The sequence below is a fragment of the Onychostruthus taczanowskii genome, unplaced genomic scaffold (assembly GCF_017590055.1).
Source record: "Onychostruthus taczanowskii isolate IOZ18803 unplaced genomic scaffold, ASM1759005v1 scaffold70, whole genome shotgun sequence".
In the NCBI taxonomy this organism is placed as follows: domain Eukaryota; kingdom Metazoa; phylum Chordata; class Aves; order Passeriformes; family Passeridae; genus Onychostruthus; species Onychostruthus taczanowskii.
In genome coordinates this window covers 527,793-554,717 of record NW_024504787.1, presented here as the reverse complement: position 1 = coordinate 554,717, position 26,925 = coordinate 527,793, and the positions used below count along the sequence as shown (strand labels likewise).

Here is a 26,925-nt window from a genome sequence, read left to right as displayed (position 1 = left end):
GTGCAAGGATGCGCACGGAGATGGAAGCGCGGCTCCCTCTCTTGGGTCTGCATCTCGTGGTGGAGGGAAGGGACAGTGCGTGTGGAGGGCGCATTGTGCACGACCGTGTGTGTGCGTGTGCACAGGGCACGCGTGAGGTGACCACGACCCTGCTGCTTCCACTCTGGGGAGGGTGGGGAGACTTGCAGGGACTGCTGCTGGTGATGTGTGCGTGTGTGTGTTTGTGTGTGTGTGTGTGTGTGTGTGCGGGGCGCCGTCCCAGCGGCGTTTCCACGAGTGTGCAATCGCACGGGGGTCGGTGGGGCGCGCGTGTGCGCGGTGCCTCCCTCCGGCTCAGCATCCGTGGGGAGGGAGGAGGCGGCGGCGGCGGCGTGTCCGCAGGGGCGTGGACCAGCGTGTGGCTGTGGGGGGTGCGTGTGTGGGTGTGCGTGCGTGTGTTTGTGTTTGTGAGCCTCTGTGTGTGTGTGTGTGTGTGCGTGTGTGATTGCGGGCGGGTGCGCGCGGCGCGGCGGGGCCGGGAGCGCGTCCCCGGCGCTGTGCCGGGGGGTGCGGGCTGAGCTCATCGCTGGCTCCCCGGCGCTCCTTACCAGTGGCTTCTGCGGTCACATGGGTTATGTGCTGGAGTTTAAAAGAGCTTATAGCCCCCGAGCCGGTGCAGAAGCAGCCGGTGGTTGCATGGGGTAGCGCCGGGAGCGGCGGCAAGGAAGGCGCCGTGAGTACCGGGCGGCCGGGGCCGGAGGGCGGCACGGGATGTACCCCACCCGCGGGACGGGGGAGGCGGCGTGCGGGCACGGGGGTCAGCGGAGGCGAGCCGCGGGGCCCGCCGCCGAGGGAGGCGGAAAGGAAGGCGGGGGGGAACGCTTTCTTCCCCCGCATTCGCTCCCGGTCTTGTGTTCCCTCCCGCCCGGCAGCCGCGCACCTTTCCAGCGCCCGCGTGTGTCCGCGCCCCGACGTGGGCCGCGCGTCCACCCCCCCGGGAGGATCCAATTTGGGCAGCTTACTTTCCTGCCCCGCCGTGCGCGTGTTCCCGGCGGGAGAGATGGGGGGCAAGGGGACGGCGCGTCCCCGCACCCTCCGAGACAGCGGGTCCGCATCGGGGCGCGGCGGCAGACCCCCGTCCCCTGCCCGGCGGGACCCCCGTCCCCTGCCCGGCGGGACCCCCGTCTCCTGCCCGGTGGAATCCCCGTCCTGTGCCCGGTGGGACCCCCGTCTCCTGCCCGGCCGGGAGGGCATAGCGGCCGGCACCAGGTTGAGGGCTGGGAGGGATGAGTTCTCCCTGCGGCAGTGCACGGGGCTGGAGCGGCTGGGACTGCGGGGCGGCTCTTTGTAAACCGGAGCCCGTGGATTTCCTGGGCGGGAGAGCAGTCTTCTTCGTCTCTTCAAAGGCGCAACCTGCCTTCTTCTCTGTTGTGGCAGTGCAGATTTTATTTTTTTTCTTTTCTTTTTTTTCCTTGTTTTTAATTTTTTTTTTTTTTCTGAAGTGTGATTTTATAAGAAAAGTGTCTGCATGGTGCTTCTGGGGAACTGCTCTCCCTGGGCTAGGCAGACAGTTCATCCCGAGCGTGAGTACAACGGCTGCTTTCCAGAATTGCATAATACACACCGATCCCTATGCTGCTCAAAACTCCCTGACATTTCCACATCTTGGTGACTTCCCCCACTGCAATCCTGAAAACGAGTTGTGACTCCAGTCAGCTCGTGAGCCAATTTGTGGTGTCTTCACTGAGGACAGAACCAGGTCTGCATGTTCCAGCTTTCCTGGCTTCTCTGGCAGTTGTTTCTTTAACCACTAAACTTTTTTTTGGTATAACGATCGGCACTTCTTTACTCTCTTACGTTCCCCACCCCAAGTTTACGGACACACGTGCAGGGTCTGTTCAGAGCACAGGGGATTGCCTGCAAAGCTGTTCAGTTTCTTTTCCCCATCTCTTTGTGTTTTAATTTGTGGGATGGTTGAGGAGGTCCTTTCCTCGGATTGCTTTTTTTCGGAAACTTACTGAAGTCTCCTCAGATTTAGTGAATTTCACTGACTGTGCCCCCTCTCAGCACACCACGTTGTGTACTTGTGTGAGGGACAGGACCTGCACATGCTGCTGCCAGTCCCACTGGCTGTATGTTCAGGCAGCGAGGCACTGATATGGGCTGCTTTCTGCAAAATGTGCAAATATGTGGGAGCAGCCGTTCTTGCTCCCAGATCCCTGCCTTGCCCCTCCGTGAGGAGTTAGAGCTTTGCTGTGATGTCTGGAGACGTGCAAGGGATGCTCCTGTCTGGCCAGGCAGCACGCTGAGACCAGGTCCTGGGACCAGAACTCTCTGGGGCTCACTGCACCAGGAGGACTTTCCCAAGACAGGCTGAGCTTTAGAAATGAGAGCCTCTTGCCTGGCAGTCTTCCTTGTGACAGCTCCTCAAGATAAGTTTATCAGAGCCTCTTGTCAGAGCAAGCCAAGCCATGATCTAATGACCGTACATTATCTTTGGTCTGATTTACCCCAAGAGGACCCCATTGTGCCAGGACTCTGCATCCCCTTTCCCCTGAAAGGTGTTCAGCAGCTTCTGGACTTGGGAAAAGCCCTGATACCTCTCAGAGCCACAAAGCTTTTGGTGCACACACACACTCAAATAACTGTGAAGCCAAGGCTTAGCTTTTGGAGACGTGACTGACTCTCTGAAGCCGGCAGCAGGAGTTTTGTGGGTGCAAGCCCCAGCTCCTGGCCACTCTCATTTAATTCCCTGCAAGCTGGAGACATGCATCCTGCTCCAGCTCAGTCTGGGGCTGGGTGTGCGCCTGGGGAGCCTGTCTCTCAGCTCTGTCGTTTATTACTGCTGCCGCTGCCATTACGCCTGACAAATGAGAGTTGCTGAGTAATGTGCTGTTTGTGTGTAAATATCTGAGTGCTCGCAGCTGAGCTCACTCCTGCCACTTTGCAGGAAGCCATCTCAGCACCTCTCCCCTGTGAAGACCCGGGAGTGCAAAAGCATCCTTCTGCGGGGACCTTCCCACCGCTACGGCCAGCTCTAGCCTTCGCTCTCCACTGCTCCCCTGCAAGCGTGAAGCCTCCATCCTCTCCGGCTATCGTGGCAGCCCTTCTGCTTTCCTGAGTGTGAGTCAGGGGTGGGAAGGGGCTCTGTGTGTGTGTGAGTGTGTGTGTGTGGGTGTGTGTGTGTGTGTGTGTGTGTGTGTGTGCACGCAGGCTCTCTTGCTCCCCGGGGTCCTTGCCCTAGGCAGAGTGAGTTTTGGGGACTTTGAGTGTCATGCATAACTAGGCAAGGAGTTTTCAGGTTGGTTTGGGTTTTTTCCCTGCCTACTCAGCCCTGAGTTCCCCCTCATTTCATCCCAGTACTGATGAAGATGCTAAATTGCTCTTGCCCATATTGTTTTCATCCCATTTGCAGATTAGCATCCAACTGCTTCTTGCAGTCAGTACTTGCTCAGCCCAGCTAGGCTGATCGCAGCTTTTTTAATCTCCCCTTGTAAATCAATCCCTCCTGCCTCCTGATAATTTTTGTCGCTCATTTTTCTGAAATCCCTCCAATTTGTCCATTTTGTGTCAGTGACGTATGCCTGGCCCTAAACATGATGTATACCAGGCATGGCAGTGTGAGGGAAGGACACCTCCTCCCCTCCCACCCCGCTGGGGCTTGTGATGCTTTGTCAGCACTGAACTGAGTTACTTCCCCATTATTCTAAGCTATAGTCCCTGCTCGGTGTTGCAGAAGAAAGCAGCATACTCAGGTCAGTGCCCTGGGGAGAATTCCTCCAAATTTTGGTGATGGGTTACTGAGGTTTGGTTGCATGCTGGTAGCAGATGCTGGAAGGGGCCGGTGGTCTAGGTGCATTCCTGGTGTGCCTCTTCCCACAAGAACTAACAGCTGAACAGCAGGGATGAGGAAAATAAGAGAGGGTAAGCTGGGCAGATGGGGAAACTGAGGCACGTGCATGCACATTTCCTATGCCCCTTTCCAGCACACAGCTCTTGTTTAGGTGCTCTGTGTGTGGGGTGTGGTTGCACTCGTTAGTGTTGCAGCTGGCATGGGCATTTTCCGAGGAGTTGCTGGATCTTTGGTCAGAGCAGGCTGGCACATGAGGATGCTGGGTTCTGTGTTGATTTTGTTCCTTGTTTCTCACGCCCGTAGCCAGAGCCTGATGCCACAGGTGCTCTCATGGGGAAGAAACAGGGTAACAAAGTGCCTTGCATTTGTGCACTTTGAAGTTTTATCATGCCAAACCCTAAGCTCCTAGGACGGAGCATGAGCATTCCCTGGAAGGGCCGTGCCCTTCCAGGATCCGTCTATTTTTAGGAGGAGTTGTATTCTGGACAGTGTCCACTGCAGATGCTCTCTGCCTCCTCCTCTTGGCCCTCCTCCAGGGACACCGTTCGGGCTATCTGCGGCAGGGCCCGATCTTGCCGGGGCTCCTCCAGAGCGGAGCGGAGGTGGCTCCGTGCTGGGCATGGGGACGCCTGGAGGGCTGTGGCTACCCCGGGGTGCTGGGGAGGGACAGCGAGCTCACGCTGTCCCTTGCATGAACTGTTGGGAATGGCGTTTCGCTGTGCTCCCGGTGCCAGCGGGACACGGCGGCTTCTTCACGGCGGAATAAGCAAGGGTGCCGCCCGGGCCAGGTGGTACCCGGTGCTTGGCGGCTCCCGGTGTCGGTCCGTTCGCCAGGATGACACTAGGGGGCACGAGATCTGCTGGAATTCCTTTGTTGGGGATGGGAAAGGAGGATGCAAAGCTGCTTTTGACCCTTCAAGCCCCGTACATCATTCCCCCGCGCGTTCTGTAGGATTACGAGTGTTAAACCCCACGAGCTGTCCCGGTGACTCGTCCCGCTGCCAGGGCAGGACGCAGCTCTCCGCTGGGTCTGTCCCTCACTGGCCGTGGAAGCAGCAGGAGTAGGAATGGATGCGGTCAGCCGGAAACATCCCCGAAGCAAGGAGGTGGATGCAGCCGGAGTGCCAGGGGATCTCCGGGGAATCTGGGAAATCCAGGAAAACACCTTAGCATGGTTTTAATGCCTCTCTAGAGGCGTTGTCCAGAGCAGGGATTAAGTTAGATTCAGGGCTGGCTTTCAAGATGCAGCGTGTTATGGTTTCATTTTCTGCTGGTTGTTAAATTCATGCATGATGTCTCCTCAGGGTCATGTTTTCCCAAAGCAGCAGAAACTTTAGAGAGTCTGATTTAATGAATGGTTCTGATCGAGCTGAAACATGGTGTGTGTGTGTGTGTGTATTATATATGTGTCCATCTACATATCTGGGTGGGGTGCAAAGGATTTGTTTTTGAAGGATATGTTTATGCATTTCTGCATACATCCAGCTGTAATATTGTCCTGAGTCCTTAAAATCTATTATTCCAGCTGTGAATGCATGTATATATATATATATTAAAGCACTGTATACTGGAGTCTTTCTCTCTTGTTATAACAAACCTCACAGAAAGCAAATAAAGAGACATTGTTCTCATAGCAGGCTTTTAAGGGCTCAATATTTATCTTCTATGAATTTTGATAGTTTTTGTTCAGCATGTTTGCAGTTATGATGGTGGTGGGGGGTTTGCCTATCTACTTCAAATTTTGTGCTGTTGGGAAACTGAAAACATTTGGATCATTTCAGCTTATTCATTCGGTAATGAAAACAGAAGTCAAGCTTCTGGATTGAAATGTTGGCACTTGATATCATTCTGGCATATTAATTTCTCAATGGTTAGGGTTTTTTCTCATGCCTTCCGTTGCCAGATACCAGGCTCCTTTGCTGGAGCCGTGCTTCTCTCGCGAGCCCCCGGGCAATATTTTTAGTAGGACACTGATGCATCGCAAACACTGCTGTACTCCGAGAAAAAGCTTTGCTGGCTGTTGTTGGAAGTAGCACTAGCATGGGTAGAAAGGAGAGATCAGAGGAGGACGGGGCTGCCGCCGCCTCAGAACGTTTGCTTTGTGCCTGGGATGGAGGCTCTGTGTCGGGTCGTGCAGGTGCGTGCCTGTGCGGATGTGAGGGCAATTCCCCAGCTGGGTTCTGAGACAGAACCGAGGAGCAGGGGTTTATTTATTTTGAACTGCCGTGTGAATTGGAAGGAGGTCCGGGAAGAAGTGCCGAGTCAACTTTCAAGTCAATTAGGGATGCGTCTGGAGGTGTGAAGTGGTTTGAAGAGGACAGGGTGATTTGTCTGAAAGTGTTACCTAATTAGAGGGTATAGTCAGGGCTCTAATTAGCCATGACACCCTAAAGATGTTATCAAAGCCCCCTTGAGGCATGGCTGATCCAGGGCCGGGGCTGTGAGCTGTCTGGTCGGTGTGGCCGCGCACGGCCAGAGCTGCCGGCCTCCGGCTCAGAGGCAGCCCAGATGCTTGAAGAGGCTCTTTTCCTTTCAGGTGACTTGTGATACCCTCCGGGGCTGCTGCCAACACAGAGTGATGTTCATAAAGTCACAGAATGAAAGGAGAGCCTGCAGCAGTTGGAAGAATTAATACTGGTGCCCACTATGTGGGAAATCTCCTCTCTTTTCCCTGAGGGGGATCACTTTCTGCTGCTCTCCGCCTGGGGGAGGCTGGAGGAGGAGGGCTGTGAGGGTTTGCATTAAGTGATGCTGTACTAACAGCTGGTGGAGGAATCGTGACCCCGTTCTTAGCATTGCCTGACAGAGGGGACATGGGATCAACTGAAATCTGGCTTGCCCAGACCTGGTTGTATTTAAATACTATGCAACACACCCTGTGAGGGGGAACTGGTGCGGGGAGCAGTACAAGAAGTGCTGGGTAAGAGGGAAAGGCTCCTGGGAAGGCTTTTCCCTGATATTGGAAGGAGCTTGCAGCCTGGACCACACCTGGGTGGTGGGTGGTTGTTTCCCTTTTGAGAGCAGGGCTGGGGGTTGCTCCCACTGGGGCTGCTCTCGCTGCCTGTTGTTCATCTATCAGAACCACTGTTCAGTCAGCCCTGTGAGGAGAGGAGAGTGGGAGTTGCCCATGCCCAGCAGTGGTGCCAAGAGCCAGCAGGAGCCACCTGAAGCCAGGGAGGTGGCTGGTGGATGAGCATGGAGAGCAGGGCCCATTGCCATGCTCAGCAGCAGCGAGCAAAAGAATGCTCTCCTCTCTCAGGGCTGAGGTCCCCATGGCTGTCAGAGCTCTCTGAATTGCTGGGAGAGAGAGCAGTGGGTAGCTCAGACCTCCTTGGCAGGAGGGAGCTGCTGTTACTCCTGTGTCAATGGGAAATGAACTGGATCCTGGGGCGAGGATGTTCCCTGTGTTTTTCGCCAGTGCTATGAGGAGCCTGGCTCTGCAAAGGGAGTCTCTTTGCTTGTGTAGGTGGTATTGCAGTCCCCCAAATGCAAACACACAACCAGGCACACTCCCGTGCTAACAGTCACCGAGGGATGCGCCTGCTTTTAATTATGTGGGTGTTAAGCCAGTGAATTCATTTTGTTCACAAAGTTGCAGCCTGGTATTTTCCTACTGCTCCTGGTCTCTGGTGGCATTCCCAGACTCCAGAGCACATGTGCAAATAACTTGGGGAGTGGGTCTGGTAACTTGGAGGACACAGGGCTGACCCAGGCAGCTCTCCCTGTGCTAATGCCCTGGTGTCCCAGTGCTGCAGGGGCCACGCTGGATTTTAGGGTGCTGTGTTATAGGTGATGGGTGGGGGGCTGCTCCCTGTGCTGTGGCATCACAAGCTGATCAGCACAGAAGGAGGGCTCTGCACTGCTGCCCTCCTGCCTGGGGAAGCAGCCTGGTTTGGGTACTTTGGTGCCAGGCACAAGATTTGGTTGTGAGTTCAAAGAGTATCGTGTATAACAAAACAACCTTATCTCTGCTTTTGCTCTGCGTACACTCTGCACCACACTCCTTTTGCCTAGGGCCTAAAAATGCTGGTGATAATGAGGACACATCCTTTCTTGTGGTTAGAGTGTGGTTCTCAGATGCAAAGGAGAGACAGCCTGTGCTAGACTTCACCACCAATGTGTGATTTACTCTCCTCTGTGCCACTGAACTGAGGGCTTGAAAAATAAATATGTTAAAAGGAAGGAAAGACAACAAAAGGCTGCTGGTGCTCTGAAATTCGATCAAAAAAAGCTCTGTCCAGTCCTCTGGGCTTCTCACTTAACAAGAGCTTTAGAAATAATAGTGTTACAGTAAAGTGCACCCTCAGATAACTGTGGGATTGGGGATGGGACTGCTTTGTTCTTGAGGAACCAGGTTGAAGTTCATTTTGGGCATTTTTACTCCCCCCAGAGGGGAGGGTTACTGTCACTCCGTGAATCCAAGGCCATTCAAAGCTGCCTGGGACCTCTCCGCTTTGAAACCCTTGTCTAGCCTGTTGTCTCTCCCCAGCACGCCAGACACACATATGGGTGGGAGGCTGCTGGATTTGGGAGCCCAGCTGGTGGGGGTGGGAGCAGTCACCCCGAGCTGCCGCCGCTGTTTCTGCCGGCTGGGTTCAGAGCGGTTTCCTCCTGCCCCATACCCCGGCCATGTGCGGGGCGGCCGATTGCCCACACGTGTTGCACAGACACGTTTCCGCGCCGCCTCTTTGTGCCTGCCCACCTATTTGCAGCTGGGGGAGCTGAAGCTGCTCCTTCTTGTGATTGGTAAAAAAAGTCTCTTCTGGATGGAGTTGTCTGTGCTTTTATTGACCTGGTTACGGGAACGACAGAGGCTTTTCCGTCTCCTGGACGCGTGATTTCTGCAAGGGCTCTGGAGCAGGGGCCGGCTCTTGCTGCTGGTGTGTTTCCAGTTCTCCTAACGTGATTAGTTTGACAGGCCCATTGGGTATGCTGGCGAGTCTAGTTTTTATTTTGTGCGTGAAAGTAAGTGCTATGACAGGGCTCAGAGCACCAGCTAATGCTGACATCTGTGCAGGAGGGACAGATGTCAGTGTTTTTGGACAGTATTTTTGGCTGTGCCTCAGATGTGCTGTGCCACCTGGCAGAAGCCCCTTGCCCTTTTGATGGGGCATTTCTGTAATGTCCCAACTTCCTGACCATTTTGGAGACTCCTCCCTTGTATCTGCAGTTGGAGTTGTTTTGCCAGAAAATGCAGTTTGAGATCAGTGAAACCTGAGTGCTGAGGACATTCCAGGCATGCACCTGATGACTCTCAGTGAAGGTGTCCATCCTTCAGAAGTCCTTTCAGTCATTCCCACTTGCACGTTTGCCTGCTGGGCTCCAGTTTTGTGTGTGTTGCCATCTTCCAGCAATGCTGAGGCACACCATGTTTTTGGGGCTTGTTTAGATGGGAGGAGGAGGACTGGAACGGGGATCACTGATCATCCCTACCCTGCAAACTGCTTTTTGCTGTACAGACACATCTGCTCTCCCTCAGCCCTCTTTGATCTGGATCAGCAGTTCCAGCTTCATCCTAGCTTGTTCAACTGTTAAGCGAGGATGAAGAGAAATTTCCCCAACAGCCATGGTGGGTCCTCGACTTCAGGGGCATGCAGCATTTGTGCCTCCTGGTTTTGGTAAATCTGTACCTCTGGTCAGGCCAGAAGTGGTGGTGATTTTTCCCAAGCAGGGCTGAGTTATGCACAGGAGAGAGCTATTTCTGCACAAATGGACCTGGTATCTCCCCAGTTCCTTCCAGAGGAAGGAAGGAGATGATGGCATGACTTACAAAAGAGCCAGTGGCAAAGGATTTGTGTTGATGATTTTGACTTTGCCTCTCCCAAGGAATTGAACTGGCCTGTCTTAGGGTGTTGGACCCAAACTAGAGGTTTAATTCACTGCACATCTGTGATTAGGCTTGGAGGGTTCCCCAAGGCTGTTTGCTGTGGTACATTACCAGGGTCAGCCTTTAACCTTGCCATCACTAGGGGTTGGAGGCAAGCATCATTGCCTTCAAAGAGGGGAAGCTGAAACCTGGAGTGGCTTTGGGATTTCCTTGAGGTCCCAGAGTAGAGCTAGTGGCAGAAAACCAGATTTCTTGAGTTGCTAACAGCTCCTGCCAGCTGTGGGACACATTAGTAAACACTTGAGTAGATCAAAGTAGGGCATCCGGCTCTTTGTGCAGCACTATGCTTATCTGTCTATCTGTCTGTCTGTCTGTAGTGCTTCTGGCAGTCAAGCCTAAGATGACATTTAAAGGCTTTACTTTTTTCTCTCTTGCCGGTTTCAAATCAAATTTGCTGAGTTGTCAAGCTGAAGATTCTTTTCTCCTAAGTGCTGGCCCAGCAACAGCTTGCTCTGCTCCATCCCTGCCTTGGAGGAGTCCAGCTGGGTTCCTCCTGCCTCCCATCACTGGCATTCACATGTGGGGGCTGGAGCAACAGCTTTGCTGGTGGACAGGAGAAAAGAAACAGATTTTAGCTTCCTTCTTCTCCCTGTTGATCAGGCCATTCTAGGCTCAGTTAGCAGCAGCAGTTCAGAAACAGCAGACAGAGCCAGGTTTGCGCTGAAAAAGATGTGTTGGGGTGGAGAGGGCAGTGGTAGAGGCTTGCAGGCATACCCTTCCTCCTCCTAAGCCTGCATCTGACCCAGGTCTCAGAGGCAGGCACGTGTGCCGTGGGCTGGTGGGCTCTCAGCAGAGTCCCAGCAGGCTGGGTGACTGTCCTGAGACAGCCAGGATGAGTGGCACTAATCAGCCTCTCACTCACTGGGTCTCAGCAAGGAAGGCGAGTGCTCTCCTTGTGTGTGTGGTGAGGAAATTGCTCCCGTGTCCCTGGAGGCTGTCACTCCAACACTTCGCTGTGCTCTGCTGGTGGGGAGCGGCACCAGAGGATGCCTCTTGCTGCTGTCTGCCCTGGGGACAAGCACAGACGTGTCTCCAGCTGGAAGTCAGCTTGGGGAGTGGAGAAACCTCCCCAGAACATGACTTTGCAAGCTCTGGTGTGTCGCAGTCCCTCCCAGGCAGTCACAACCTCCTGCCACGGTGTGAGCAGGAAGGCTCAGTGCCTGTTTCCTGGTATGAGAAGAGGATGGTGCTTACCCTGCTCTGGAATAGAGAGCCAGGGGTGGCTGCAGGTGCTGGAGCTGGAGCCAGAGCCATCCCTTGTTCCCAGCACCAGCAGCCAGCTCCAGCTTTAGTCCTGGGAGCATTTTTGAGGGTTTTGTGCAATGTGGTTTCAACTCCATCCCTTCCTCTTGTGCAAGGCTCCTCCCTGGGCAGGCACAGTGACAAAGTCAATCCTGAGACAGCTGTAGCTCTCTGGATTTTGCCTGCCTCTCACCTTCCACTTTACGTTCACCAGACCCTGCACAGTGCCTGTCTCAGCTGTCCCTGAGCAGCCTCTTTCAGCAAGGATGGCAGTTCAAGAGGGTCCCCCCATAACTCAGTGGGGTGCTACCAGTTTAACCCAGCCAGTGGCCCTCTGGCAACCCCAGATGTGCCTGTGGGGGATACCAAGCAGCTGCTAGACAGCAGAGACACAAACTGACCTGCACCTTGGCTTTTTGGGGCAGAGTCAGGCTGTGTGGATAGAGCAAGGCTCTGTGACACAACCACTTACAGCACTGGCTTCAGTGACCAGAAAAGCCAGAGGTTGCTCTTGTCACCAGGCTAGGAGATGGAGGAATTTATTTATTGTTCCAACTCCTTTCCAGAAGCAGCTCAGATGCCTCAGCAACAGGCAGCTCTCTAAAACTGAGACGAAAAGCACAGGATCTTTCCTTTTGCTGTGTCCTGGAAAGTTAACCCTTTTAGCCATCCCATGTCCAGATGGCATGACCAGGCTCTGTGGGACTGAGGATCATCTCTCTGGAGACACATCTGGGCATGGCTGTGCCCACAGAGCAGTAGTGCTGAACCCTTCCATCTGCACAATTGGGATCTGCTCTGGGTAGAGCCTCTGTCTCAGTACTGCTCAGTTTGAAAGCCCTGCCTGATTGCTGTCCCCCCAACAATTGCTGCTGTGGACATTAATTTTTCCCAGATTTTTGCTTCCCTTTGAATATCTCTGCTATGGACATTTTCCTTGCATGTGTTAGCTGGTATTTTCCCAAAGCTGAAGCTTGTGCTATTTCTTGCCTGTCTTTCTATGCTTTCTCTTGCTCCCTCTTCTGTCATGCCTAAATCCACCCTGGGCTCTTTTTCAGCTCACTTCAGAAGAAACTGCCCCTCTTCTTCTGAAAGGTCATAAGATGGGAAGAAAGGGCCATTTAAAAATATGAGGAATGCTGTCCACCCACGTCGTGCTTAGCACCTCCCAGGCTGGAGAAAAGTGTCTCAGGACTCCTGGGGTGGGAGGATCATCCAGGTGTTTTGTGGATGGGGGAGAGCCTTGCAGGGCAGGAGCAGGCTGCTGAGGCTGTCAGCAGCTTGTGAAGGCTGCGAGGTGAAGCTCCTGGCTGCAGCAGTGATGGGAAGGGGATCTGGGAGCTCCTGTAGCAGGACGTCTGAAGAACCACACAGGATGGGTGCTGAGGATGAGGCAGCAAGGTCAGGCTGGGTGGTAAGAGCGGGGGGTATCTTCTCTCCTCTCCTCTCCTCTCCTCTCCGGCAGCAAGGTCAGGCTGGGTGGTAAGAGGGGGGGGTCTCTCCTCTCCTCTCCTCTCCTCTCCTCTCCTCTCCTCTCCTCTCCTCTCCTCTCCTCTCCTCTCCTCTCCTCTCCACTCCTCTCCTCTCCTCCCTCTGGTGCTTTAGCTGGGGTTCTATGTAGGGAAGCAGGGTGTGTAAAAATTAGTCAGTTTGTCCTTTAGCAGTGTTTTTCCACTGTTCTCTGTAGATTCCCAAGTGGAAACTTATTTTAGGCTTGAAGTCACCCCAATGCATTTTATTTGTCTAGCTGTGGGTGCTGTTCAAGCTGAGTCTGTGTGGGGAGTATGTGATAACTTCTTTTTAAATGTCTCCTTCTTTAGTTCTATGCTCCTTAATTGATATTTGTAGTCTTTTATCTCTTCCAGCTGCTGCACTTGTCTCTCTGAAGGAGAGTGATGCTGCAAAGAGTGGGACAGGTTTGCTGCAGATCCTCAGGCGCTGAGCTGGGGACAGAGCATCCCCATTGCTGGCTCCTCTTGCTTTACCCTAGTCCTCATGCCGTGTTGTGGCATTTTTAGAAGCTGTGGGCAGTCCTGTTTGCAGGGGTAGACTGACACAAAGTTCCAGGAGGATGGAGTGGAAAGGTTACTTTACCTATCTGGAACAATGAGCCCCTTTGTGCACCATTTTTTTCTTTTTTTCCCCCAGACCTTACCTTCCTTGTACCCTGCCTCAAAGAAGCAGGAAAATACTGCTTTTCCCAAAGCCAGGTACCAGGGGACCACCGGCTCATGCTGTAAGCTCAGGAGTCAGACAGCAGCTTAAAGACTAAATATATCTCTGCAGCTCTTGGCTTTTACAAAAATAAATCTTAAGGAGGTAACTTTTTGCTGTGCAGTTCTCAGGGCTGACTCTGCTGTGGTTTCCACTGAGATAGCATTTGGCTAACACAGCCAACCAGGAGTGGAACAGGCCTGGAGCTGTATAGAAAGTGATTAAGATAAGACAGGGTTATGATTTGCCTGTCTGATCCTGAAGCTTTGTGCATTATTTAGTGTGTGTAGCAGGAGGTCAGTAGCCTCCTGATAATTTTCATTAGATTAGTCAGGCAGGATAATCACCTGCTCAGGAAAAAACCAACTCGACACTGTCTGTTCAATAGTTGGGGTTTAACTGAAAATAAATAGTCTTGTAATTATAAGGACATTGTCAAGGTCAAGAGGCTCAGAGATTCGCTTTCTTTTTTCCTCTGGTATGTTTACAGAGATCCTGCAATTCTTTGTGAGATTTTTTTTTTTTCTCCTCCCTTAAATTCAAACCGAGATCTTCAGGGCTCTTAAAAGAAATTCAACACTTCCACAGCAGTGGACGTGAGCAGTGTTGCAATAGCCAAGTGGTCCTTGTGCCCTGCTGCAGCTGAGTGACCCCATGCTAATGAGCAGGGCACTTGCAAGCGAGCTGGGAGTGTGTGCAGCCAGCCCAAGCAGACCTAGACTGGAGTAGGGATGCTCTCCCCTCCTCCTCTGGGCTGACTGTGGGATGGATCCAGCCCAGAAGGCTGGGTCCTGCCAAGCAGGCAGAGGATATCCCCTCCCTGGGAGCAGTCAGCCCAGCCCGAGTGCCACCCTGTTGAAATGAGGGTGTGCATTATCTCCTGTGGGTGACTTTGCTGCTGTAATTAGCTGAGGCTTTCAGAAAGCCCAGGAAAGAAGAAGTGGGAGTGAAGCTGATGCCATAATCAGTACCAATGGGCTCTGCAAAGGGTGCTGTGCTAAAGAAACTGATAGGTTATTAAAGCTGGGGTTGGTGCTTGTGCAGTGCCAAAATGCCTGCCCTTTTTCACCCTAGAAGGGGTTGTCCTTGTCCTTGCTATTTATCTTCCTCATACAACAATAAAGCTCAGAGGGACCTTTGTAATCTTCTTAATCTGTCCAGATTAAGCAGGACTGGTGCTTGCTGGATGAGACCCAGGAATGGCTTGCAAGTGCTCAAGGTAGATTCAAAGGTGATGGTACTAGCCCAAGGTGATGGAGAGCTTGCTGTGTCCATGATGTGGCTCCTTGGCAGTGTGCTGCCAAAGCAGGTAGCCTTGTGTGGGAAGTGTGGGAAGCTCTCAGCTCTCTGTCCTGAGCTCAGCTGCGAGCCAAGAGAGCTGCAGGGAGCCTTCAAACATGGTAACCTATATGGCAGAAGAGGCAGGATTTGCATGCTTGTGCTGGCTGTGCATGCCTCTACCATGGAAAAACAGAGCTGATGTTGTGGCCACATGAGCTAGTCAGTGCCCTGAGTCCTTGCTGCTGTTGTGTTGTTTTGTTCCCAGTCTAATTGCTCATAAATGGGGATGCTTGTCATCAGAGCTGGTGGGGCTTGTGCTCAGCCCATCTTCACTAAAAATCTGCTGCTCTGGCTCCCTGTCACGGGCTTTGACAGATGCCTGGGGGAAAGCGAGGGCACGGCTCGGCCTGATATGCCAGTTGACTGATGGTGTGGTCTGATGACTGATGCCACACGTCCGCAGCAGGCGCGCGGGTGCTCCCTTGCTCTTCTTCTGCGGGAGATGGGAAGAGAGGGGGCTGCCTTGACAGCTTGCTTTGAAAGCAAAATTACTCCAGGGCTGGATTTCTTCTCCCCCATTCCCATCATCTTTCCCCCCCCCCCCCACCATTTCTTTTTTTCTTGACAGAAAAAGCATAACTCGTCTTTAATTGGTGCTTTGTGCCTGTCTCCTGACAGAACTCAGCAGAGAGGGGGCTGGCTGGATCAAAACAGCTTGAAGTTGTGAGACTGTTACATGTCTGGCCTCCCTGTTTAAAACAAAACAAAAAAAAAAAAAAAACCCTAAACTTTTATTTCCAGCCCCCCTCCCCATTTTAAGCCAATTCCTTGTGAGCCATGAAAACAAGCAGCGGATGCTGCTCCCAGCACTCCTCAGACATCCCACCGAGGAGCCCGGCTGACGCGGGAGCACGCCGCGGAGCACAGCACACCACGCACTTGACCCTGCTCTGAGCCTGGGGTTTGGAGCATCTAATTGACATGTGTGTGGAAGGTTTCAGACCACTTCATCGTCTTGCAAATAAGACCTGCCAGTGTCTTATTTGTAAGATAAAACAAATGTTGCATGGTGGATCAGGCAGGGAAGTGGTCTGCACTCCTTGGGCAGCGCTGCGGCGTGGCGGCAGCAGGGGGAACAGACCTGGCCATGAACTTGTTCAGCAATGCTATGTGAGCAAGGAAAAAACAGGGTTAGAGCAGTGCCCCATGTCCCTTCAACTGCCCTGTTGTGATTTCTCTCTCTGTTGAACATCTGCAATCGCAAGAGGCCAGGTAACATCTCCTTGGGGGCGGTGATGGGAAGAATCCCATGCCCTTGTGATGTCTTCAAGCTCCAGCTCTGGCAGAAAACAGCATTATGAGACCACCCTGGAGCCTTTGCAGGGTGGGCTCACCCTGGTCTTTGCAGAGCAAAATCACAAAATCATAGAACAGTTTGGGATAGAAGGGATGTTAAAGATCATCTCATTCCACCCCCATTTCATGGGCAGGGTTTCCTTCCACTATCCCAGATTGCTCAGAGCCCCATCCAGCCTGGCCTTGAACATTTCCAGGGATGGGGCAGCCACAGCTTCCCTGAGCAACCTGTGACAATAGCTCAACATCAAATTGTTTGCTGTAAGATGTGGCTCCTGTCTGCTCGAACACTCCTCTCTCCAAGGGGCTTCAGCTCCTCTCCTGGATTTCTGGAAGGGGCTTGGGTGTCTCCTAATGGTGCTTGTTCCAGCCCTGCCTGTTGGGGTGGCTCCAGGGATATAAGGCATACACTAGGCGTGTCATTGAGGTCCTTTCCAGTTGGGTCTGTCCCCATGCAAGACTGGGACAGCAAGAAAATAAATTGCTTGGAACTGTTTGTTTGTTTGTTTGTTTCTACTCTGGGGTTTGCAGGTGTTTCTGCCCTTCCCCAGCCAGAGGCAGGGATGAGACATCAGCTTGCAAGCTGTTCCTGGCTGGGAACCCTGCTGGGCTGTTCCCCTAAACTCTGCTTTTAGTACAGACCAGCCCTGGTGCAGGTGAGGTAGAAGTCATTGCAAGTGGATTCACAGCAGTTGCTTGGTCCTTGCTGAGGCATCAAAGCAAACCTGAAGCTGGGGTGGTACCACTGTAGGTGTTCCTGGGGCTCCTAGTAGGATGATGGGAGAAAAGTACAAAGTGATTGGTAACTAAATATTGGGCAATTCCACGGGCACCTTCAGGAGCCACGCCACTGTTGGTAAGCAGCATTTTGGGGGAAAGGGGATGCTGGGAAGAGACTTGGAGGAGCATGCAAAGAGGGGAGTATCTGCAGCTGGAGGCTGGAGAGGTCTGAGCAGGGTCTGTTTGCCCAAGGAAGGCAGCTGCAATGAAGGGCATGGGCAAAAGTGGGAGCCTGGAGGAGCTGGGTGCAGTCAGAGGGGTGGAGTGGTGTTACATGTGGTGTCCTTGAGCCAGGGAAGCACCATGGTGAGCAGATGATGGTCAGGGTGAGCAAATAGTGGAGACTGAACTGGTAAATTGGCTTGTCCTGAGCAGAAGTGGAAGTGACAGCTATGTCTCCATGAGGAGAAGTCAGACTTAGACTGCTGCAACTACTCCACACAGCCACCAACGGGCTCTGAGCAGGGTCCTCTCAATATTTGGTGGTATTTGAGCACAGAGCAGGAGGAAAAGAGCTGGAGCCGAGTCCTGGCTGGATTGATGCAAGTGCAGAGCTGCGTCACTGCCCGTGGTGAATTGTGGTACTGCAAAGATCTTACCCCACTCTTGGGACAGGCAAGGAAGGGAAGCACCACCTGTGAGAGACCAAAGCCCTGATGGGCTGCATGTGTTGGGGATGTTTAGACTGTGGGCAGGGCTGGAAGCCAAAAGGAATAGGTATTTGAAGGAAGCAGACCCTTTGAGCTTGTTTCTTATTACAGTCTCTGTGGAGCTTTGGACCCTCTTATGGGAGGGAAGAAAAAAAAATCTATCAGTTCCATCACAGTAAAGTCCTTATTTGCCAAATAATAGTGTCCAAGGCTGTCTTCACTCTAGGATTTTTCTTCACTTTTTTGGGGACTGTTCCAGGCATTCTCCCCATGGGTGGTCTCTCTCTCCCATCCACAATGCTTCCTGCAGCCACCCAGAGCATTTCCCAGCTTGTCCTCGGCTCTGGGTTGAGCATTGATGCTCTGGATTGTTCTTGTTTCTGAATTTGTAAAGTCTATTCAGCAGATCAGTATTTCAGGCCCTCCCCACAGCTGGCTGTGTGGGAGAAGCTGGCAGCCACATTTGGGGGCCACTTCTGTCCCACTTTTAGTTCCAGGTCTTCAGCCTCGGGGTTCCCACCCCACCATACCAACAGAACTGCTTGCCCTCCCCAGGGATGTCTGGAGAACAACAGAGAAAGGTGGTTTAGGTAGTAATGCAGTCTTTTTGCTTTTCCTTTTACTTCAGCTTTAGTTACTGTTTTCTTGACAGTGGAAAATAACCAGTGTATACCTATTAAGTTCCTGAGAGGTCTTAACTTTATTTCTGGGCTGGAAACACCGTACTCCATATGGCAGAAACTGAGGGCTGCAGTACTCCCAGCACTGCCCCGTCACCTCTGGGGAGCAGCCCATTGCTTCTACAGCACAGATGCTTTGTTGGTATCTCCTTATTCCTGCTGCTAGGTGTGTGAGGGTCAGTGGCTCCTCAGCCCTGAGTCTTGAGGCAGGATAGTGGGGCAGAGCAGTGTTCTCCAGCAAAGGAGTTGTGTTAGGAACTTCTGACGCTGTCCTTTGCTGTGGGGACCATTTTTCTGCCCCTTGAGCCTGCTAAGAGCTCAGTCTCCTGCAAGGTGTGTGTGCCCCTCCCAGGTGGAGAAAGCACAGAGGCTAGATGAGGGGATGGCCTCTTCCAGGATCCCTCTTCACAATTGGTGGGATTCAAAGCTGGGGAGGGAGTCCCTCTTGCAGAGTTAGGGGGGAACCCTAATTGCCCTTCTTCCCAAGGCTCCCGTGCGTGTTAACGACCTGTAATGGGACGGGTTGTGCTAGCCCATTAAGCCCCAATGGGGTCCTTGTCGACTTAAAAGTGTGAGGAATTTCACTCAACCGTGTTAAAGCACTTCCACCCCCTTTAATAGCTTCACGCATTGATTTAACCCCATGGCACCTGGGGTTATTGGCTGGGAAAAGCCATCTGGCTCTCCCCAGCCTCTTGCCCTGCCTTCACGCAGCTACCTTGGCCATCACTCGCATTTCTGGGGGATCTGGTTAGCGGGAGGGCTGCTCTAGCTCTCGCCTTCGCAGTGCTCCTGGTGGCTGGCTCGACGGACTCGGTGTGGGAAGCAATTTCCCTCCCATCGCACCGAGCGTGGTCTTGCTTTGCAGCTTTTAATGAGAGTACTTTTGCCCTGGCTTGTGTCAGCTGCAGCCCACCTGTGCTGCCAATTACTCCAGCGAATCTGGTGTGACCTGCCGGGCTGGATGTCCGAGGTTTAAGTGTTTCTGAGCTGCAAGGTGTGAAAAATCTCACCAGTGTTGAAACAGCAGGGTGGGGGAGCGGCTTTCTGGGTTATGAAAGACCTGAGGACATGCTGGTATCAGGTGCTGTTGATCTCCGGGGAATTTAGAGAATCAAGGGCTCGGTAATTGCAGGCATGTTGCCAGCATGTTGAGAAAGAAATTCTTAATCACAGGCTGTGTGCCCTAATTCTTTATTATTTTTTTCCTAGTAATTGAATTAGTTGAATGTGTATTGTAACACCTCGCTGCCTGGCTAGGCTGGGAAGGACACACACACAGGCCTGAGGTGTGCCTGTGTGCAGACAGACTGACAGGGCTCTGTGGGAGCAGCAGTGGCCGTTCTGCTGCATAAACACGCTGCATCTGTCACATATTTCCCTTTTCTGGAGAAGCTGGCATGCCAGCCAGCGTGTGCCTTGCTCACGCTGACCCAGGCACCGTCCAAGATCAGCTCTCTGTGGTGCCCATGTAGCCATGACTTCCTTCTGGCTGGTGCCTGATGCTCAGATTCTTCCTGTCTCCTTGTAAAAACTGTTGTTATTGCCTGGTTTGAGTCTTTGCAGGGCAGGATTGAAGGAGAATATTGGCTGGGCTGGTGTTAGCCCAGATTTGTTTTTTATCTTGCATCAGGTAAAAAGCAGGAGTGGGCTGTGGGAATTGGGGTAGCTGGGTTAGTGCTGGGGAGTGAACCCTGTCTTGGGGCTCAGTGTCCCTTCTGTTCTTCATGCACCAACAAGCAACTCCTGTGTGCAAATACACTGATGCCTGAGACACGTTCAGAGTTTCAGCTGGCTTGTGATCCTCTGGTAGGGCCTGGCAGCTGCAAGCTGGGAGAAGACACAGCATTTTGGATGCTGGCTGGGCTCTGCAGTGGCTCGGAGGTGCTGTGGTCCCACCTTGGTGCAGAACAGGAAGCAGGGTCCATGGGGAGAGCAGTCCCTGGCAGCACAGCTGCAGGTCAGACGTGTCACAGCAATAGCAACTCATGTTAGCTCTAGCTCTGTCGAGGTTTCTGGTGTGGGGGAGAGCTTGTCTATAGCTAGCAGTTCTCAAAAGGCTGCACCAGGGTATTTGGTGAATTTTAGGGCAGAAGCTCTGCTGCCTCTTGCTCCATGTGGGACCAGCTGTCTCCATGTATCATTCAGAAGCCCTGTGCTCCCTTATAAATACCTCTGTAGTTAGATGCAGGGAAGAGAACTACAAATATTCAAGGTGGGGCAATTACAGGGAGAGCAGTGAATGAATGAAGAGGAGTGTGCAATCTCCCTCCTCAGAGCAGGGAGGGCAGGGGGGATTGATGCAGTTAAAAGAAATGGGAAGATACTGTTGGTGAAGTGAAGCCTGTTTCAAAGGCCTAAACCGTCTCTGGACACCTGTGGCACAGCCTGGCCTGGGACTTTTCTTTCTTGGCAAGGATATGTCTTGTACATGGAAAGCTGGTCTGAGTGACCTTCTGCGTCGGGCTGTCAGAGGAAATGTGCTGAGTCGAAACAAGTGTTCCCAGAGCTGAGTGCTCAGGCTCGGGGTCTGTTTATCTCCATGCTGAGATGCTGGGGTTGGCAGCCGGGCTGTGGTCCTTCTCGAGTGCCTGGGCTCGCTCCCAACCCAGGCCCATCGAGCCACTAGTGATATGAGCTTCCTTCTGACTCTGAAGGTCAAATGGCTTGCAGCAGGGTGACAAAGGAGCCCTTGATTTCAAAGAGATTGTTCTTGTGCCTTGCCCTAGGAAAAGTCTCATGGGCCGGGATGCATGCTGGCTGAAAGGAATGCTTAAAATGTTCTTTCTTTGCTCCTGTCAAAAGCCCTTGCAAATGTGAATCAAAATATCTGCCTCAGTGCTTTCCTGCTGCATGCCTTAGGCTGGCTTATTCCTAGAGAATGGCTTGGTCAGTGCAGCCAAATGTCCCGGGGTTCTGTCCCTGGCAGTGGACAGTACTGGACATGCAAGGAATGGTGTAACAACAGGGTGAGTATGTGCTATAACTCCAGCCTTTGACAGTCTCAAAAGTAAAGAGATTTTTTTTTTCTTTCCCCTCTGCTGTGAGTTTGTCTAAGTGCATTGATTCTAAGAAAGCAAGTCCTGATCACCCACAGCATCACCACCCCCCACCCACCCACTCTTGGGAAGAGCTGAGGACCTGGCTGAGCTGGCTTTTTGTTCCTCTTTCTGTGGGAGCTCAGCTGCTCTCAGGGTTCAGTGGGAAACTTGTCCCTCACCACTGCAAATTCTGTGTCTCTGTACCTGCAGCTGCAAGGTGCCCTCCAGCAAGGCTCTGTGCTGTGAGGAGCCTGGGTGATGCTGTGCACCCCAGCTTCATGCTGCATCCCTCCTCTGCCCAGACATGCCTTGTCAAGCATCTCCAGGTACAGGTTTTATGCTGTATGACAGTAATCTGGTTGAGCATCTTCAGCGCTGATGCGTGACAGCTCTAAGATCAGGAACATCCCAGCTGCCCCTCACAGAGGTTTTCCCTGTCCCTTTCTGTTCTTGCTCCTTTGTTCAACCTCTGCAATAAAGAAACTGAGGGTGCTCATACTGGGCAAATAAAATGTCAACACCTTGGCCTGAAAAATACCTCACAGATTTGTCTACACAACTTTAAGTTCAGAAGGAGAAACCATGAACTGGCAGTACCAGTTCTGGTGAGCCTTTGGCAGTCCTCTTGAGATCAGGAAGAAAAGGGTCCTGAGTGACTTTGTCACGGCAGAAAGTTGTGCTGGAGATGGAATAAGGTTGTGATAGGTAAATTGATCATCCAGCCTTATTCCATTGGAGATGAGGTGCTAATTACTGTCGTCATGTGTAAATTGAAGGCAATGTTCAGGTGCTGGGAGGCAATGACTCCACTTATGCACGGCAAAGGGCTTGCCAGTTGGAGCAGCCTGGCTGTATGGCATTTGTAGCGAAGGCTTCCTGCTCTGCTCTCGCTGCAAGTGTGGCTTTCTACCATCTGCTCGCCCTTGAGCTGCAGAACACAGCCCTTGGCCAGGGCAGTGATGCACAGGGATGTTTGCAGAGCAGAGATGAACTGCGTTTTATCCAGAGGGGAAACACTAGCAGGAAAGATGCTGAGTGCTCCCAGCTCTGCCGTTGTGCTTCCCTGGCCGTGAAGCTGGGGAAAATGGGAATGTTTTGGTGTTGCTCCCCAGCTGATCTGATCCCCAGCTCTTGCTCCTTGTACAGATCATGGCGGGCTGGTTTGATGCTTTCAGGTTAAGATAACCCTAACCAGGACCTAGCCTGCAGATTGCTGCATTGTCTGTTTGGTAGCAGTGTGCCTAAATTCTTTTGGGCAGCCAAAACCCAAGTGGCTGTAGCTCTTTCCTTACAGAAAAAACAAAGGACCTGCTGGCTCGTGCTCCCCACGGTGGGGCCAGGTCTGAGCAGCCAGTGGAGAGCATGTTCCCTGCATGGCATTAAGCCTTGCACATTGCTGTTACATCTGGTTGTGAAGCCTTTGGGGGATCTCTCTGCTGCCTGTGCTGTGTAAGTGTAATACAAAATCCAATCTACTTAAGATGCAGGTCTGCATCCACTCTCTCCACGCTGCAGCTCTGGGTCACAGATGGTCACTTAAAAATCACAGATTCCATCTGCCTTGAACTGAAGGAGGCTGTTTGACCCAGAGCCTCGGACCAAGATGCTGCACAGGCAGGTGAGGGAGGGAGAAGATTTTTTTTTAACCTCTTGTTCCTTGTACCATCTCTTTGAAATGATCCAAGCTATTTAGGGAGTAGATGGTCAGAAGGCTGGCAAGGATGGGAGAATGAGGATGAACTGTCACTTGGTGATGGTCCAGAGTACCCAAGGAGCTTATGCAGGGCTGCCCAGACGTTCCTGCTGGCGGAAGATGAAGTGTCTGTGCTGTCAACAGCTGATGGAGAGCCCCACTCTGACGCCTCCCTGCATCTGCTGGCCCAAGTGACCTTTCCTGGGAGAAGGGGACCTGCCAAAGGCTACTTTCACTTTTTCTTTTGCTGTTTCCCACATTTGGGTTGGGAATTTGGATTTTGATTTGATTGCAAAGATGCCACGTTTCTCCAGCATCTTCCAGCTCCAGAGGTACAGGCATGGGTAAGCCCAGCCAGTGCTACCTGCACCTGCCTGACCCCAGTGCTTCCCTGAGAACTGAGAGGCGTAGGACAGAAATGGCACAAGCTGCAAAGGAGCTGGTTGGTGTGCTTTGATCTTCCCCTCTTAAGCAGATCACGCAGCTGATCAGCAATCCTGGCAGGCTCCTTGTGACCAGGAGCAAGAGTATCATGGCAATGCAGGGAGCAGAGTGCAGAAGGTTTGAAAGGGCGCTGGGAGGTCAGGGCTCAGATCCAGTCACCCCAGGCTCTCCCAGGTGATGTGCAGGAGGATATTGCTGTTGTGTGGGCAGATTGCTGTGATCCCTTTAACAGGCCATGGTCAGAGGCACTTCAGAATTAGTTATCTGGCCCTAGATAGAGTGCTCAGTGCTCTGTGTCTGGGCTGAGGACAACCTGGTAAAAGGTTACCTTGTGGCACAGCACAAAGTGGGTTAATTTGAAATACTGAGGAAGGAAGTAAGCAAATCTCCCTTCCTGGTTTGTTTTTTTTCTTTTTCCAAATCCTCTTCTAATCAGAGGGATTAGGCTGATTGTTGGCATGGCAGTACTCTGACTGTCCAGACGATAACTTCCATTCTTTTGTCTTAAGCGACAGAAAGTGCCAGCAAGGAGTCTGTTTGCAGGAAATTCATTGAAAAACAAAATTGCCTGATACCCTGCCAAAGCTGGTAGTTTCTTATCTGCCCTTTGGTTGTTCAAGACCTTAGGCCAGCAGAAGCTCAGGTGGAACAAGCTCCTGTTTTAGTGCTTGAGTGCACAAGGGCACCTTGTCCTACTGTTAAGGCTCGGGTCTGTGCACATCTTCTGCATTCTCTGCATCAAGGAAACAGTGGGAGTTTTAAGGCACCTTGGTTTTAAGGTTTTTGTGGTCTTGCTGTGGCCATGAAGACCTGAGCCTTCAGGACTGCATTCCCTGACTTTTAAGGGCCACCTTGTATGTAATGACAAAAATCCATGGGCTGTTTTATGATGTATTCCAACATTTTTCTGCTCACAAACCTCCTCTCCCTCTCCTACAGTTGCTTGTGTGTGCAAGTAAGTGCTGCTGCGTGGCTGTGAGGTTTTACCTTTGCAGCAGTTTTTGGGCTGCCCAGTGATGCCTCAGTGTCTTGGGTTGAGGAGTGCTGGTCCTAGGGAGCAACGTGCTGCTGCATGGGGCTGGGATGGGGCACCTGGAATTCGTCTCCTCCCAGCATGGGCTGCATTTCCCTCTTCTTGTTTCAGTCAGAAATGCCTGACTGAGCTCATCTTGCTCAGGAGAAGTTTGTGCCTGCCTTGCCAGCTCTGAGCCCTTCTAATACGCTTCCCCAGGCATTTATTCCTGTGCTTTCTCCAGAGCTGTCACCAGCTCAGAGCACAAACATCTTCAAGATTGAATGCTCTCGTGTTATCATTTGGAAATACATGAGCAACAAAGATTTTTGTAGGGAATGATAATGACCTTGATGCGTTTGCAGTCAATGAGACATCAAACTGCCTCTTCTAGGGCTCCTCTTGTGTGAGAGTGAGGCTGAAGCCTTTCTTTTGAGGAAGAATCTCTTGGCTGGTCACATGTTCTAGCAGTACCTGCAGCCACCATCCTCCTGTGGTGGTTATTTGTCCTGGGAGATGAATCTCTCCTTGATTCAGGCATATTCTTACTGGGGATATTTCCCTAGGAAAGGAAGTTGTGGGGAGAAGGGAAAGGGTTTTCTCCTCCCTGCACCTCAAACTGGGTCGCAGTGTTGAAGAATCTGATGCCTCTCTAATACCTTGGACGTGCTTATGCAAGCGATGGAGTGGCAGCTCTGTGTTTGCTCCTGGAAGCCTGGCTGTGCCAAAATCCAGCTTCAGACTGGCAGCTGCCTGGCCCTCTGAGTCGTGCCACTGGCCAGCAGGCTTCAGAGCCGGTGGCCCACCGGGGCACTGTGCAGGAGCTGCTCTTGGCACCTCCTCTGATGCACTTGGCTGCCAGCTCCGTGGTGTCTGCCATCCCTGCTCGGAGGGGACAGGCGTGCTGAGGGTTTGATCTTGCCAGCTGCTGGCAGCAGCACATTTTAATTTCTGTAATGGACCTGGTTCCTGCAGAGATGGTCCGGAGAGAGATAAATCACACGGCTTGGAAAAGAGAGGTTGGGGCGCCAGGTGAAGGAAGAGCCCATCTAGTTCCCATCCAGTTTCTTCCTCTGTTTCTTGTCTTTGCCAAGGCAGATATGCTTCCTGCAGTCTTGGATCCTCTCCAATGCTTTATAGTTTACCAGGTATAAATCATATAATTCACAAAGGGAAGGTGCTGAAACGGATAGTTTCCTGGCCCTGATGGGAGCAGAGAAAGAAGAAAAGGAGCAAAAAGGGCTGGTGAGAGGAGGGGGGTGAGGTTTGAGTGAGTGGGAGATGGTTTTTGGGTAGGGGTGAATATGGAGCAAGCAGGACCCTGATTCTCCACACAGAGAGGCTGTTTAAAGGAAGGTGGTGTGTTGCTGCAGCCTGTCACTGCTGCTTCCCATCACTCTTTCCCCATCTGTCCCCACATTTGTCACAGCAGCTGCAGGAGATGACTCGGAGGTGGGTGATGTTTCCAGATCTGTGTCTCCCTTCATCCCTGAGAGGAAAACAACACTGCTGGGGGTAGTTCCATCTGCAGTTACTCTCTGTCCAGGTCGGCCAGCCCTCTTCTGCTTCCTTGATTGAGGCTAATGCTATTATAAAAAAAAAAAAAAAAAAAAAAAGTTGATTTTAGCATGTGGTCTGTTTGCAGCATACCTTCTGGATCTTCATGGCTCTTCTGGAGAGAGGGACCTTGAATGTGCTGCCAAAGCAATTTTTTTCCTCTTAAGTCTTCTTACTTATCTGCTTTTTTGCTGCTTTTCTAATAATGCCTTGCTGTTGAGCATAGGGCCTTTCTGCAATGAGCTGGTGAAATGTGGTCCCTGAACACCTTTTTGAAAATTCTCCAAGTGGGGAGGAGCTGTGAGGTGCTGGGGTGAGACAGTGAAGTGGCCTGCATCCCATGTGTCTGTCCAGTCACCTCCTGGGAGGCTCCAGCCAGCCATGGCAGCAGAGTAGAAGCAGAAGAAGCTTAGTAGCAACTAACTCCATGTGTAATGGCAAAAAACCAAAAACAACAACAAAACAACAACAAAAACAAAACCAAAAACACCAAAAGAAGACACCCACCCCCCACCCTCTCACCACAAACTTAAGAAAATTACTGAAAAGGAGGAAAAACTTATTCTTTTTTCCAAGGACTCATTTTGTCAGACTGACCAGTGAGGTACTGTTGCCAGGGTCAGGAGGCAACCTAGAGGAGAGCAGGACAAAACCCCACAATGTCAATAGATGAGAATTGAGCTCTGGCGCCGATGCCCCAGGACTGCCCAGTTAAATTTACTCTTTTGGATAAGCTCAAGGAAGCAACTTGGGCTGTGCAAATGCCCTAGGGCTTTGATATCCTGGCCTGAGCACAAACCCATGTGTCTTTGCAGGTCCTTCAAGAGCTACTAAGTGGTTTTAGTTTGGTTTTATGCATTCCCAGAAGCAGTTCTGCCCCTTATCCCTGTGCTGCACTTTCCTGTTTGCTGGGAGCTGATGGAGACCAGAACGCGCCTCGCAGCTTGTAATGAGCATGGATAATACAGATCAGAAGTGCTCTGGGAAATGATGTTTTCCTTCAATTATATGTGCTTGTTACTTGTGGCAAGGGCAGGAAGTGTCCCTGAAGGTGAAGGGTGGGTAGAGTTCATGCGAAACCAAACCAGCCTGTTTTGGCTGGTTCCTCTGGGCTCTCCTCCCTCCTCACGGAGGTTTCTTTGCCCTGGTGCCCGGAAGCCACACTTGTGCTCCAGCCTCCAGCAGGAATGGTTGCAGATGGGCGCCTCGGGCAGTGGAGAGGAAGCACACAGCATGCTCTGCTTGCTGCCCTGCAG

The 26,925-nt window shown here is 52.1% G+C and overlaps 1 protein-coding gene across 2 annotated transcripts in view; it reads left to right on the top strand.

Moving 5' to 3' along the window:
• Positions 1–505: 505 nt before the first annotated feature.
• CNTFR (ciliary neurotrophic factor receptor) overlaps positions 506–26,925 on the top strand; it is a 200,862-nt gene continuing 174,442 nt past the window's right edge. For both annotated transcript variants that reach the window (XM_041421948.1, XM_041421949.1), the window contains exons 1-2: positions 506–712; positions 2,930–3,102. The gene's annotated coding sequence lies outside the window, so the exon portion shown is untranslated. The remainder of the gene's footprint in view (positions 713–2,929; positions 3,103–26,925) is intronic.